Below are 14,425 nucleotides of genomic sequence, written 5' to 3' on the forward strand. Positions count from 1 at the left end.
CCCTAAATCCAATGACTGGTGTCTTTATTAGAGAAAGGAGAGAGAGTTCTGAGACACAGATACATTGAGGAAGAGACTGGAGACAGAGGAAGAGCTAGGAGCGATGCTGTGACAAACCAGGGAGACACCCAAAGCTGGAAGGTACAGAGAAGGATACTTTTCTCAAGCCTTTTGGGCTTCACAGGTGGCACTAGTGGTAAAGAACCCACCTGTCAATGCAGGAGACAAAAGAGATGCAGTTTCAATCCCTGGTTTGGGAAGATCCCTTAGAAAAGGGCAAGGCAACCCACTCTAGTATTCTTGCCTGGAGAATCCCATGGACAGAGGAGCCTGGCAGGCTACAGTCCATAGGGTCGAAAAGAATCAGACATGACTTAAGTCACCTAGCACTCACTCACTCAAGCATTTGGAGGGAGTGTGGGCCCTGTGGACACTTTGATTTTGTAGAGTGCTGACCTCTGGAATGGTGAGAAGATGAATTCTTATTGTTGAAGCTTATGCAGCAGACCTAGGAAACTAATATAGGGGGAAAGAAGACAGACAAGCAAGAATTGCGAATAGTTGGAAATGGATTTTTCTTTGATACACTGATTTATAAGATGAGGGGGAGTCAGTGATCACTGTGATCCTTTCCAGCTCCAAACATTCATGAGTCTATAAGGATCTTCCACTAAGGTATCATATACTGGGAGTTCCCTGGTGGTCCAGTAGTCTGTGCTTTCACTGCCAGGGGCCTGGGTTTGATCCCTTGTCAGGGAACTAAGATCCCAAAAGCCAAGAGACATGGCCAAAAATAAATAAATAAATAAATAAATAAATAAAGTAAAAGTAAGATGTCATCTACTGTATTTTGAATGAACTAGTTCACTCAAATGAATGAATCTGAATGAACAGGAGCGAGATGGAATTCTGAAGAGCTCCCTTGCCACACTGCACCAAGGCTCCCCTGAAGAACAGGCTGGGGATATTCACTGGATAACTCTTTCCTCCACTGATGGAGGAAATAAGACAGTTTCCTTTGTACTGTTCTCTGAAGTACATGTGGAAAAATTGCCCTGTGAGAATTCAGTGAAGACTGTTTGATTCAAAACAGTTAACACGAATTTTAAATACATAGAATAAGGGAAATAGATTTTATTTTTAATGCAGCCAAAATAGAAGAAAATGGAAACTACTGATGAATGTAATTCAGGTATAAAATATAGACAGAAATGAACCTAATAAGCAAATTAGCCTCCAGCTCTAACATTAGGTCTCAGTTCTACAGGTGGAATAATTTGTGAAAAAAAATCAGTTTTACTCACTTTAGTTCTCAATTTTGTTAATCACTTAGGAAAGTTGGAGGTAAAAAAAATACATTGCTTCTTAAACATAGGTATACAGTGAACAGGTTGAGAATTTGCATCATAGAATTTTAACTGTAGAGAAAAATCATACAGATGTTCTAGTGCTTTTTGAATATAGATATTTGTGAGTAATACAAATTCACCGGTGGCTCAGATGGTAAAGAATCTGCCTGCAATGTGGGAGACTCGAGTTCAATCCCTGGGTTGGAAAGATCCCCTGGAGGAGGTGATAGAAACCCACTCCAGTATTCTTGCCTGGAGAATCCCCAAAACAGAGGAGTCTGGTGGGCAATAGTCCATAGGGCCGCAAAGAGTTGGGCACAACCAAGCGACTAACACTTTTCACTTTCACAAATTCTTGCTCGTGTATGATTTTATCCACTACACAATTTTGCTATCCACAATCACTCTTTGGTGAGCTCATTTATTTTCATGGCTTTAAATACCATCTTACTGCCAACTACTCCCAAATTTATGCCTCCAGCCCAGACTTGTCTCCTGGACACCAGACTCATACATCCAATAGCCCTTTGACATGTCCATGTATGTGCTAAATAAATGTCTCAAACTTAACATGTCCCAACTCCTGATCTCCTCATACAATTTTCCCTTTCTTCAGTTTCATCAAGTGGCATCTGCATTCTTGTCACCATCTTTTCTCTTGCAGAACACACCCAATCCTTCAAGAAATTTAGTTGTCACTCTCTTCAGAATACATCCAGATTCTGATCACTTCCGTAGCTTCCACCCTTGGCTGATTCCATCATCCTGACCTGGATCTTCCAATAGTATTCTAACTGATATATCTGCTTCTGCCTTTGGTCTCTGGCAATTGAATTCTCAAATAGCTGTAGGAAACAGCCTTTTAAAAATGAATTTAAGGAACCCTCCTACACTGTAGTTGGGACTATAAACTAGTGCAGTCACTATGGAGTACAGTATGGAGGTTCCTTAAAAAAACTAAAAATAGTTACCATATGGCCCTGTAATCCCACTCCTGGGCATATATCCAGAGAAAACTCTGATTGAAAAGATACATGCATACCAATATTCATAGCAACACTATTTACAACAGCCAAGACATGGAAGCAACCTAAATGTCCATAAATAGATGAATGGACAAAGAAGATGTGGTATATATATATATACACACACACACACCACTCAGTTATAAAAAATGAAATAACGCCATTTGCAGCAACACACACTGACCTAAAGATTATCAATATTAAGTCAGACAGAGAAAGGCAAATATCATATGGTATCACTTACATGTGAAATCTAAAAAATAACTGATATAAGTGAACTTATTTATGAAACAGAAATAGACTCACAGACATGAAAACAAATTTATGGTTACCAAAGAGGAGAGTGGAGGGTAGGGGAAGAGATAAATTAGGAGTCTAGGATTAACATATTCATACTACTATATATAAAACAGACAAATAACAAGGTCTTACTGTATAGCACACAAAACTATATTCACTATCTTGTAATATATATATATGGATAACTGAATCACTTTGCTATACACCTAAAACTAACATAACAATGTAAATTAACTATACTTCAATTTTTAAAAACATTTTAAAAAACTTAATCTATGTCATGTAATTCCTTCACTCAAAATCCTGCAATTTCTTTCCTTGTCATTCAGAGTAAAAGGCACCCAATTACCTACTTCCCTGAGCTTGCCTGCTACTGTGCGGTGTGCTGTATGCAGTCGTATCCGACTCTTTGGGACCCCATGGACTGTACCCCACAAGGATCCTCTGTCCATGAAATTCTCTAGGCAAGAATACTGGAGTGGGTTGCCCTTTCCTATCACAGGAGATCTTCCCAACCTGGAAACTGAACCTGCATCTTTTGCATCTCTTGCATTGGCAGATCGATTCTTCACCACTAGCACCACCTGGGAAGCCCAGGTTCTGGGCTGCCTGCTCCTACTGGTCCCCATCACCTCCTCTCCAGCTGCACTGGCCTTCTTGGTCTCTATGAGCACAGCCGGGGGTGGGGCGGGGCTCACATCAAGGCTTTTGCTACTGCTTGTTCCCTCACCTGGAATGTTTTTTTCCCAATTCCCTCATGGCTAGCTGCCTCCACCTCCTGCATGACTTGGGTTCAGACGTCACCTTCTCACTGAGACCTTCCTTGACCACCTCTGTTTATCTGGATCTTCCAAGAAGCAGACATGAAAAAGAAGTCAGATGTGGAAGGACTTTATTAGGGGAAACTCCTCTTTAGACACATTTTGGTAGACATCTTGGAAAGGCTAAGAAAATCATCAGATTGTGATGCAAGTCTGATCCCCAGGGAAGAAGAGGTGGAAGGAAGTTGGGGTGCCTGAGACTGTGCATTCTGTGGGGTAGAGGCTTTTGAAGCATCCTTTAGCAAAACCGAGGGATTAGTTTTTTTGATGAAAGAGTGGGCTACCTAGGCAAGCCCACAGAGTCTGGGAGGAGGGGTGTGGGCTTGCAGAGATAGCCCACATCCTCAGGGGCATCCATGAAGACATCCCCATTCCATGTTTCAGGATCCTTTGACTTTGCAAAGTAGACTTGCACTGACTGATTTCAAACATCCCTGCAACTCTAACAATTAGATCTTCAGCCTGTGCCTGCCCTGCCACTATAGGACATAAAAGCCTCTTTATAAGCCATAAGACTGTCATACTTGTTGACAGTCCCATTTTTTCATTTTCCTTCTGTAAAGTGTGAACACAGCTTAGCAGTGACTGACTAATTCTGATGTCTTTATTGGCAATGCTCCCCCGATTTTTTACAATGCCCATATACTACACCTGCCACAGCATTCTCATCTCTAGATCATCCCCAGTGAAATCTTTAGAACTGGAGATGATATCACATGTCAGGGAATTTGGTGTCCCTCCTACCAGCCAGCACAGCATCCTCTCCATCTGCTGCTGGGTGGTGGGTGAGCCAAGCCCAGATGCCCATTCCGACCTGCCTATCTCCACTGGTGTACCACTTTTGTGAGTCCAGGTCTTCCAGGAGGCAGACATCAAGATGGGATTCAGTGTGCACAGACTTTATTAGGGAAAATTCCTTTAATGTAAACCTGACCCAAGTGAATGGGAGAGGAAAAGAAGGTTGGGTGACAGAGTCCTAGAAAGCCATGCACTATCTAATAAGGAAGGTTCCAAAAAGTCCTCAGGGAGTCCTCAAGCCAAAGTCATGCATGTGTGTGAATGCTCAGTTATGTCCGTATCATGTTTCATTTTACAGAGGATCAAAAATCACAGGATGTCTCTTAAATGTGCTTGCTAAGTTGCTTCAGTTGTGTCCAACTCTTTGTGACCCCATGAACTACAGCCCAGACTGTAGCTCTGTCCAGGCTCCTCTGTCCATGGGATTTCCCAGGCAAGAATACTGGAGTGCAGTACCTTTTCTTTCTCCAGGTGATCAACCCAACCCCGGGATGGAACCTAAGTCTCTTGCATCTTCTGCATTAGCAGGCAGATTTTTCACCAGTGCACCACCTGGGAAGCCCCAAAGCCAAAAGTGAGCTGTCAGAGAATCTCATGTGTCCAGGCATGGACCTTCCTTGGTGCAGCAGCTGGAGTCCTTAAACTTTGTGGGAGGTAAATGTCCTTGCAAAGATGCTCACAACCTTATCCCTAGGACCTGTAATTGTTCCACTGCATAGCAAAAAAGGGGTTTTTACAAATGTAATTAAAGTCAGAGACCATAAGGTAGGCAGATTATCCTGGATAAGAGACCAGTATAAACACATGGACCCTTAAAAGCAACGAACTTTCTCCCACTAAGGGCAGAACTGTAGCAGGAGGTTGTCAGAGAAATTCAAAGCATGAGAAGGCCTTGCTGTGCTGTTAAAGGAATGCAGGCTGCCTTTAGAAGCTGAGAGAACTCCAGCCGAGAGCCAGCAAGGAAATGAAGATTTCAGTCCTACAACCTCAGGGAACCAATTCTGCCAAAGACTTGAGTGGCCAGAAAGCGAATTCTTCACCGGAGTCCACAGATAAGAGTCCAAGCCTGTCTATATCTTGATTTCAGCCCTGTGAGACCTAAAGCAGAGGACCAGCCAAGCCAACCCAAGGCTTCTGGCCTACAAAAACCTTGAGATAGCATGTGCTGTTTTGGGGTAACTTTTTACAGGAGTAAAAGAAAACAAATATGCACAAAGGAGGCACCTTTCTCCAGGCCTCGACACCATCCTACCAAAAGGCAGTCCTACCTTTTAGTCCTTAGCCTTCCCCCGTCTTATGACACCCACATCACAGAGTATAGATCACTTTCTAACAATTTATATAATTTCCTGACTGGTTGAGTTTATTGCCTGTTTCCTTCTGCAAGGATGGGACTTCCCTGGTGACTCAGACAGTAAAGAATCTGGCTGCGATGGAAGAGACTCTGGTTCTATCTCTGGGTCAAGAAGAGCCCCTGGGGAAGGGAACAGCTACCCACTCCAGTATTCTTGCCTGGAGAATTCCATGGACAGAGGAGCCTGGTGGGCTATAGTCTATGGGGTCGCAAAGAGTTGGACATGACTGAGTGACTAACACACTTCTTCTACAAGGACAAGTGCCTAAAACACAAAACCATCACAATATTGTAATTACCCTCCAATTAAAATAAATAAATTGTAAAAATTAAATAAAAAGGGAGTAAGTAGGTAGTACATACTGGTGAAAGTTCAGTTCAGTTCAGTTGCTCAGTCATGTCCGACCGACTCTTTGCGACCCCATGAACCAAAGCACATCAGGCCTCCCTGTCCATCACCAACTCCTGGAGTCCACCCAAACCCATGTTCATCGAGTCAATGATGCCATCCTCTGTCGTCTCCTTCTCCTCCTGCCCTCAATCTTTCATCCTCTGTCATCTCCTTCTCCTCCTGCCCTTAATCTTTCCCAGCATCAGGGTCTTTTCCAATGAGTCAGCTCTTTGTATCAGGTGGCCAAAGTATTGGCTATCACCATTCCCATCCACAACTGGATGTTGTTTTTGCTTTGACTCCATCCCTTCATTCTTTCTGGAGTTATTTCTCCACTGATCTCCAGTAGCATATTGGGCACCTACTGACCTGGGGAGTTCATCTTTCAGTGTCCTATCTTTTTGCCTTTTCATATTGTTCATGGGGTTCTCAAGGCAAGAATACTGAAGTGGTTTGCCATTCCCTTCTCCAGTGGACCACATTCTGTCAGACCTCTCCACCATGACCCATCCGTCTTGGGTGGCCCCATATGGCATGGCTTAGCTTCATTGAGTTAGACAAGGCTGTGGTCCTGTGATCAGACTGGCTAGTTGTCCATGACTGTAGTTGCAGTCTGTCTGCCCCCTTATCCCTTCTCTCAGTGCCTACCGTCTTACCTGGGTTTCTCTTACCTTGGATGTGGGGTCTCTCTTCAGGGCTGCTCCAGCAAAGTGCAGCCACTGCTCCTTATCTTAGACGCGGGGTGAAAAGTAAAAATTAAAAAGAGAAAAAAATTAATTTAAAATTGAACTAATGAATGACTATTAATATTACCACATTTCCATTTGGTTTGGATTGTGGCAGTATGCAATTGAATTCATGGGATGTTGGACAAGAACTCAGTCCAAGAACAGAAAAATGTAAAGCTAAAAAAAAAAGTACCAGGGTCACTGACTTGCTTGATGGATTTGGGTGGTCAGGACACCCTGAACAGCAGGGTGTCCCATGTACAAGCTCATAGATTAATGAGTAATTTGCATTTAGAGACACCTCATTAAAGAATTGATGCTTTTGAACTGTGGTGTTGGAGAAGACTCTTGAGAGTTCCTTGGGTTGCAAAGAGATCCAACCAGTCCATCTAAATGTTCATTGGAAGGACTGATGTTGAAACTGAAACTTCAATACTTTGGCCACCTGATGTGAAGAGCTGACTCATTTGGAAAGACCCTGATGCTGGGAAAGATTGAGGCGAGAGGAGAAGCGGATGACAGACGATAAGATGGTTGGATGGCATCACTGAGTCAACTGACATGAGTTTGAGTAAACTCAGGGAGTTAGTGATGGACAGGGAGGCCTGGCGTGCTGCAGTCCATGGGTTTGCAAAGACTAAGACACGACTAAGTGACTGAACTGAAATGAACACCTCAAATTGTTCAGATCATTGATTGTCAAGGACATGGCTATACCCTTCCTCCATCTTGGATATCCTAGAGCTGCTCATTTATTTTGAGAAAGCTCGTAAACCTTGACCTGGGCTTTTTTTAGTTTACAAATCACATTGACAGCTGTGATCTGGTTGTTCTGGCAAAGTCATTCACCTGAGGTCCAGGTGATACTTTCTCCATCTGAGAGATAAACTGAGGCACAGAAAGATGGTCATTTGCTCCAAATCATGCAAGTAATCAGAAGTAGATCCACTGTTTTTCATCTCAAATTCCATATTCCTCATATTGTGACAGGCTGCCTTTTGGCTTGATTGGTTTAAAAAAATGATGAATGAGAAAGAAGGCAATAGAAAGAGAGGTTGCTTTACGAGATCTAAGTGTGGGAGAGTGAGAAGATTTTGAGGAGGAAGAAAACATTAGGGCATAATACATTTAGAAAGAGTACCCAAACTGTAAATCAACTGTACTTCAAAAGTTAAAATTAAAAAAAAAAAAATGAAAGAGTACCAGAAAGTTTTCTTTTTGAACATGGCTAAAAGCAGGCCACATATATTAAATATGTACACAATCACTAGGGATTCACCCACATATCTTATTAACCTGGTTGTGACCCTGGGAAAATTCTAATGAAAATTATGACTCCAGATGCTCTTTTCTCCATGCACTCAGTACAAAATAGGAGAGAATCATAAACATTGCTGAAGTCAGAACATCTTATTGTTATAAATTATCATCTCTCTGTAAGCCCACTGGCTTTCATCTGACTAGGAAAGAACAGTAGATGTAGGTGATAAGGCTTCCCTTATGTCCCCTGCTGACTGCTACCCAGCTTTTCTTCTAAAGTAAAGGTTGCCATGATTGTTTCTATGACATGAATGGTTTTAAAAAATAGGGGGACAATTATAAAAGTAATACTTGGTCATCTTAGAATATTTGAAAAATGGATAAAATATATGAAGAGTAGGAAAAACACTGTCCAAAGTGTTACCTTCCACAGTCACTACCTATTAACATTGTAATAACTTCTGTCCAATTCATTTTTGTGGGGTTTTGCATCTTATAAAGAAAAATATTATAAATAAAATGGAAGTACTTTAAATTCTCCCTCCCCAGTTCCATTTTCTTCTCTCCCCAGAGACAGCCACTATCAAAATGTCATATATTCTTCAATGTAATCTTTTATATTTTGTTATATACACATTTGTATTATTTTTTATTTTCAAAGTTTTGCATAAATTCTACCATACTGTAATAAAGTTCTCTTCAACTCAGTTTTCTTCATTCAACCTATTTTTAAAATCTATCCTTATCGTCACAAGTGAATGTACTTCTCATGGGTTTTTAACTGCTAGATAATATTTCATTATGTGGCTAGACCACAATTTATTCCCTACGAGTAATATTTAGTTCTTTTCCATTTTTTCTGTTATATTTAAAAAACACTGCTATGTATGTAACACGTATGGAAACAGACATTAACTAGGCTTATTGTGGTGATCATTAAGAGACACATACTAATATCAAATCATTATATTATACATCTAAATGTACATATATAAGTAATATATAATTAACATGTGATATTATACTATATCATACTGAATTACTGAAAACACTTTATATGATCATGTTTTCAGATTCTTACACCTTTGCTCATGCTATTTTCTATATACAAATGCTCCATCCCTTCTCACTTCTATCTTTCCTATATGAATTCCTTGAAAAACCTCATATATGACTAAGAAGTCAACTTTGAATCATTCACTAATCCTTTCAAGTAGAATTGGTAGATTAGTTAGAGTTGTATTTGCTGCTTTAATAAATTATCCCCAAACATCAATGAATTGATATATTCATGCAGGTACCTTCCACCTTGAGGCTCTGGTTTGTAAAGGCAACTTCCCATGTTCTAAATTCATCCCTTTATGCTTTAGAGTTAGTCCTCTTTATTCTAAATAGATAAAATTTAAACACTAGCTTATTAATATTTAAAATCTTTAGGCTCCATGTTTTTGTATTTTCCAGGTTTAAACCCAATATTTTGGAATGAAGTTAAAATTATTGATGGTATTTTCAAGAGGATTGCTTCTGATTAAAGTTGATGTAGTAAAGAATTCTAGGTATTGAGAATAGATGGCTCTGGTTTGAGAATGCTGATGTGTATTGAAGTGACAAATAGGAAAACTATTTCTGGTGATGATAACCACAAAGAGAAAGAACTTGTGGGCATAATGTCATTATACAGGGATGCAGGTTACTTTTATAAAAATAAGACAAACCAAGTTACTAAGTATGATAGACTCAAACAAATAAAATAAATAAATTTGTGATGATTGCTCTTTTAACTCCTAAAAAAATGAATTTTCCATTTTCATATAACCCTGGAGAAGATTATACAGTGTTTAGGGTCATATGGGCTCCTCTTATAACTCGGATGGTTAAGAATCTGCCTGCCATGAAGGAGACCCGGGTATGATCCCTGGGTTGGAAAGATTACCCAGAGAAGGGAATGGCACCCCACTACAGTATTCTTGCCTGGAGAATCCCATGGACAGAGAAACCAGATGGCTACAGTCCATGGGGTCACAAAAGAGTCAGATATGACCGAAAGACTAACACTTTCACTTTCACTCAGAAAGGGTAAGATAATATTCTGACATTTTAAAAAGTATTGTTTAATCATTGGGCTAATCTCAAGTAAAAAAAAATGAAGTGATTTGTTCCATTAGACCCAAGAGATCACAAACCTAATTATTCCATTGCTTCCTCAGGCATAATCTCCATGTCTGTTGTTTAAAAAGCTAATTCTCAGAGGATGCTATTAGTAACTCACTTTTGCACTGTTTGTCCCACACTGGAAATAGTGCAGATGTTACAAATGTCACTGTGTTTCCAAAGCATAAACCTCCATTAATCATTTATATTTATGGTTTACCAGGAAATAAGGTCACTAAGCAGCCATAGGATATTATTAGGAGAAGGTAAATGGGATACTGAGAATTTTTTAAGAACAATGTGCCTTTGTGCCTTCGTGCGTATTGTTCCCTTGACCCAGGATCCTCTTTATCTCCCTCTTTCTCCATCTCTCTCTCTTTCCTGAATTTCTTCAGTTTCTGCTTTTATTTAAGGCCCAGGCCACCAAAGTGGCTTAGTGGTAAAGAATCCACATGCTAATGCAGGAGATTGTGGGTTCAATCCCTGGGTCAGGAAGATCCCCTGGAGGAGGAAATGGCAATCCACTCCAGTATCCTTGCCCGGGAAATGCCATGGAGAAAGGAGCCGGGTGTGCTATAGTCCATGGGGTCGCAAAGAGTCAGACACGACTTAACAACTGAGCGTGAGCATTCAAAGCTCAGGTCAAATATCAGCTCTGTAAAGCTTCTCTGTCTTCCCCAAGGTAAAGTTTTCTCTTCTTCCTTTTTGCTATGCACGTATTTTAATATCTATCAGGCTCTATGTGTCTCTCTTTAGCTCTATACCTGCTTCTTGTCTGTCTACTGGATGCCATTTAAACTTTTAAATTGAATCCGTCTCATTTTTGCTTCTCCAATAGCTTGGCACCCAGCAGGCACTCAATATGCTTACAAAATGTGTTTTCTTCTGAAGGGTCCCTTCATTACCCCGTACACCTTCATCTGTACCTGTCAATAATATGGGATGCTCTTTGCAAATGTTTGTAGAATTGAATAGAATCCATTTACACGTAAGACAAATATTTGATGATTATTTTAATTTTCCTAACACTCTCCAAATGGCACTAATAATAGCAGATAGATGCCTATTGCCATTCTTATAGGCAGTCCATAATGGCACTTAGGAATGAGTAATTGGCTTCAACTTTCTTCAATAAAAGCCTATAAACTGAAACCACTATACATGGATCCTGGAATTAGACAATTAAGTAAATGGATGGCAGAAGGTGGGAGCCAGGTTTCTCTCCATTGGAAGTGGAACATTACAGACAAACAAAGGGAGAAAACTAGAATGATCTATGTGATAATAGATTAGAATTGGAGACATCAGTGTGAACTTCTATTTAGCTTAATACAAGTACAGAGGTATACACAGATAGACCTGTAGATACAAATAAATATACAGGGTAAGTTACTATGCACCTATGGAATTTCTGGCTCTGTTATCTGTGAAGCCCTAGAAATGAACACTCCAGCAGCAAGGAGCACATCTGATGCTCAGATCTTCATTTCTCTACCATTCTTCGATAAAAGGAATGGAGGAGCCTTGGAGAAATCCTGATTATAGAGCTGGAACAAGAAATGTACACGGTGAACCTGGAGCATCTAATAGTGCCAGAAAGTAAGAAAGTGCTGGGGAGGGGGATGGTGGGATGGATCAGAGATTGGGATTGATATATATGCATTACTATGTATAAAATAGATAACTAATGAGAACCTACTGTATAGCACAGGGAACTCAGTGCTCTGTCGTGACCTAAACGGGAAGGAGTTCAAGGAAGAGTGGATATATGTATATGTGTGGCTGAGTTACTTTGCTATACAGCAAAAACCAATACAGGTCTTCCCTGGTAGCTCAGTCAGTAAAGAGTCTGCCTGCAATGCAGGAGACCAGGGTTCAACCCCTGGGTCAGGAGGATCCCCTGGAGAAGGAAATGGTAACCCACTCCAGTATTCTTGCCTGGAGAATTCCATGGACAGAGGAGCCATGGAATGGACTGGTGGGCTACAGTCCACGGGGTCACAAAGAGTCGGACACAACTGAGACTAACACTTTCACTTTCAGAAACCAATACAACATTGTAAAAAACTATACTCCAACAAAAAGTAAAAAAAAAAGAAAGTGCCAAAAAGGCACCAATGATGGGAATGTCAAGGGCACAGGAGTCAACTGAAACAGCTCCCAATGGCCAAAGCTGCAATAATTTAAGCAAGAAAATAAAGTAGTACTGGATTATAACCTAACATGTAAAATAAGTATCTATGAGTCCATACTGACATGAATGATAGATAAACAGACAAACAGTGAGAAAAGACAGATCCTCGCTGCAGAAGGACTTCAGTGATTTTTATAACTACTCCACCCTCAAGAAGGTGGGGCAGAATTCCTCATCCCTTAAGTGTGGACTGTGCACAATGACTGCCTTCCAAAGAGTGCAGTGGGGAAAAAGGAGAAAAGAGTAGTTTCGCAAAAATGGTATAGATTATCTTATTTGCAAAACAGAAATAGAAACACAGACATAGAGAACAAAGGTATGAACACGAAACAGGGGAGGGAGGTGAACTGGGAGACTGGGACTGACAAATATATACACTATTGACACTAGTATAAAATAGATAACTAAGGAGAACCTACTGTATAGCACAAGGAATTCTACTCAATACTCCGTGGTGACCTAAATGGGAAGGAAATTCAAAAAAGAGGGGACATACGTACACACAGCTGATTCACTTTGTTGCATGGTAGAAACTAACACAATATTGTAAAGCAACTATACTCAAATAAAAATTAACTGTAAAAAAAGAGCAGCTTTGCAGTGGAGGAATTTGACAAATACCCCCTCAAGTCAAGTGCCCGAGGCTAACATTGACTGTGATAAATCATGTTGATGGTATGTGATGAGAATAGTGCTTTTTGTCTGTGGATCTTCTTTCATCTCTTTTTCTGTATTCTTCCCCAAAACTTATAACCTCACATTAATGATGAGAAAAACACCAGAAAAAATCCCAACAGTGGTACATTGTACTAAATGCATGGCCAGTACACCTCAAAATTTTCAAAATCAACAAAAATAAAGGAAGTCTGAGAAAATGTCCAACCCAGAGGAATCTGACATCTAAATGTAGTGTAGCATCCAGCATGGACTCCTGAAACAGAAAAGGGACATCAGGTAAAAACTAAGGAAATCTAAATAAATTGTGGACTTCAGGTTATTTAAAGAAACAGCCCATCAGTACATAATGCAAAGGACCTAAGCAGAATGTATGATATGAACTAGAGCATAAAAAAGTGAAAGTGTTAGTTGCTCAGTCATGTCCAACTCTTTGAGACCCTATGGACTGTAGCCTGCCAAGCTCCTCTGTCCATGGGAGTCTCCAAGCAAGAATACTGGAGTGGGTTGTCATGCCAGGGATTGAACCCTCATCTTTTACATCTCTTGCATTGACAGACAGGTTTTTACTACTAGTGCCACCTGGGATGGTATTAGAAAAATGAGTGTGGGAATAAATGGTCTTTCCTTATATTCATGCTCCTCACACACATACACATAGGAAACATATTCATATAAACATAAATATTTATACCCATAGATGTGTGTGTGTATATGTGTGTGTGTGTATATGTGTGTGTGTGTATATATATATATATACATGTAAATACTAATACATAGGAGCAGCTAGGTGATTACATACCTTTCTGGCTTATTACTTTGATCTTCTTTTCAGAACTGGAGCTCTTTGCTTTCATTCTCCCTCTCTTATTTCAACAGATATAAAAATGTCATTAGGCAAACATGACACACTTGTAGGGGTATTGGCTTCTGCATTTCTATAAAACTGAGAGATAAAGATATAGTGGGGAAAAGAAGAAAGTGAAAGTGTTAGTCATTCAGTCGTGTCTGATTGACCATGTCCAACTCTTTGTGACCCCATGGACTATAACCCGCCAGGCTCCTCTGTCCATGGAATTCTCCAGGCAAGAATACTGGAGTGGGTTAGCCTTTCCGTTCTCCAGGGGATCTTCCCAATCCAGGGATTGAACCCAAGTCTACCGCATTCCAGGTGGATTCTTTACCAGCTGAGCCACAGGGGAAACCCAAGAATACTGGAGTGGGTAGCCCATCCCTTCTCCAGGGAGTCTTCCTGACCCAGGAATCGAACCGGGGTCTCCTGCACTGTTTGTGGATGTCATTAGGCTCTTACCAACTGAGCTATCAGGGAGTGATTATGGAGCCCAAGAAAATGAAATATGTCACTGTTTCCACTTTCC

At 40.5% G+C, this 14,425-nt stretch overlaps 1 long non-coding RNA gene across 1 annotated transcript in view; it reads right to left on the minus strand.

Moving 5' to 3' along the window:
* Positions 1-6,718: 6,718 nt before the first annotated feature.
* Positions 6,719-14,425, minus strand: part of LOC122451263 — a 30,487-nt gene continuing 22,780 nt past the window's right edge. The window contains exons 4-5 of the long non-coding RNA XR_006272354.1: positions 13,849-13,992; positions 6,719-6,768 (exon numbers count right to left, since the gene is read on the minus strand). This is a non-coding gene — a long non-coding RNA (uncharacterized LOC122451263). The remainder of the gene's footprint in view (positions 6,769-13,848; positions 13,993-14,425) is intronic.

The sequence above is a fragment of the Cervus canadensis genome, chromosome 12 (genome assembly GCF_019320065.1).
Source record: "Cervus canadensis isolate Bull #8, Minnesota chromosome 12, ASM1932006v1, whole genome shotgun sequence".
Classification (NCBI taxonomy): Eukaryota; Metazoa; Chordata; class Mammalia; order Artiodactyla; family Cervidae; genus Cervus; species Cervus canadensis.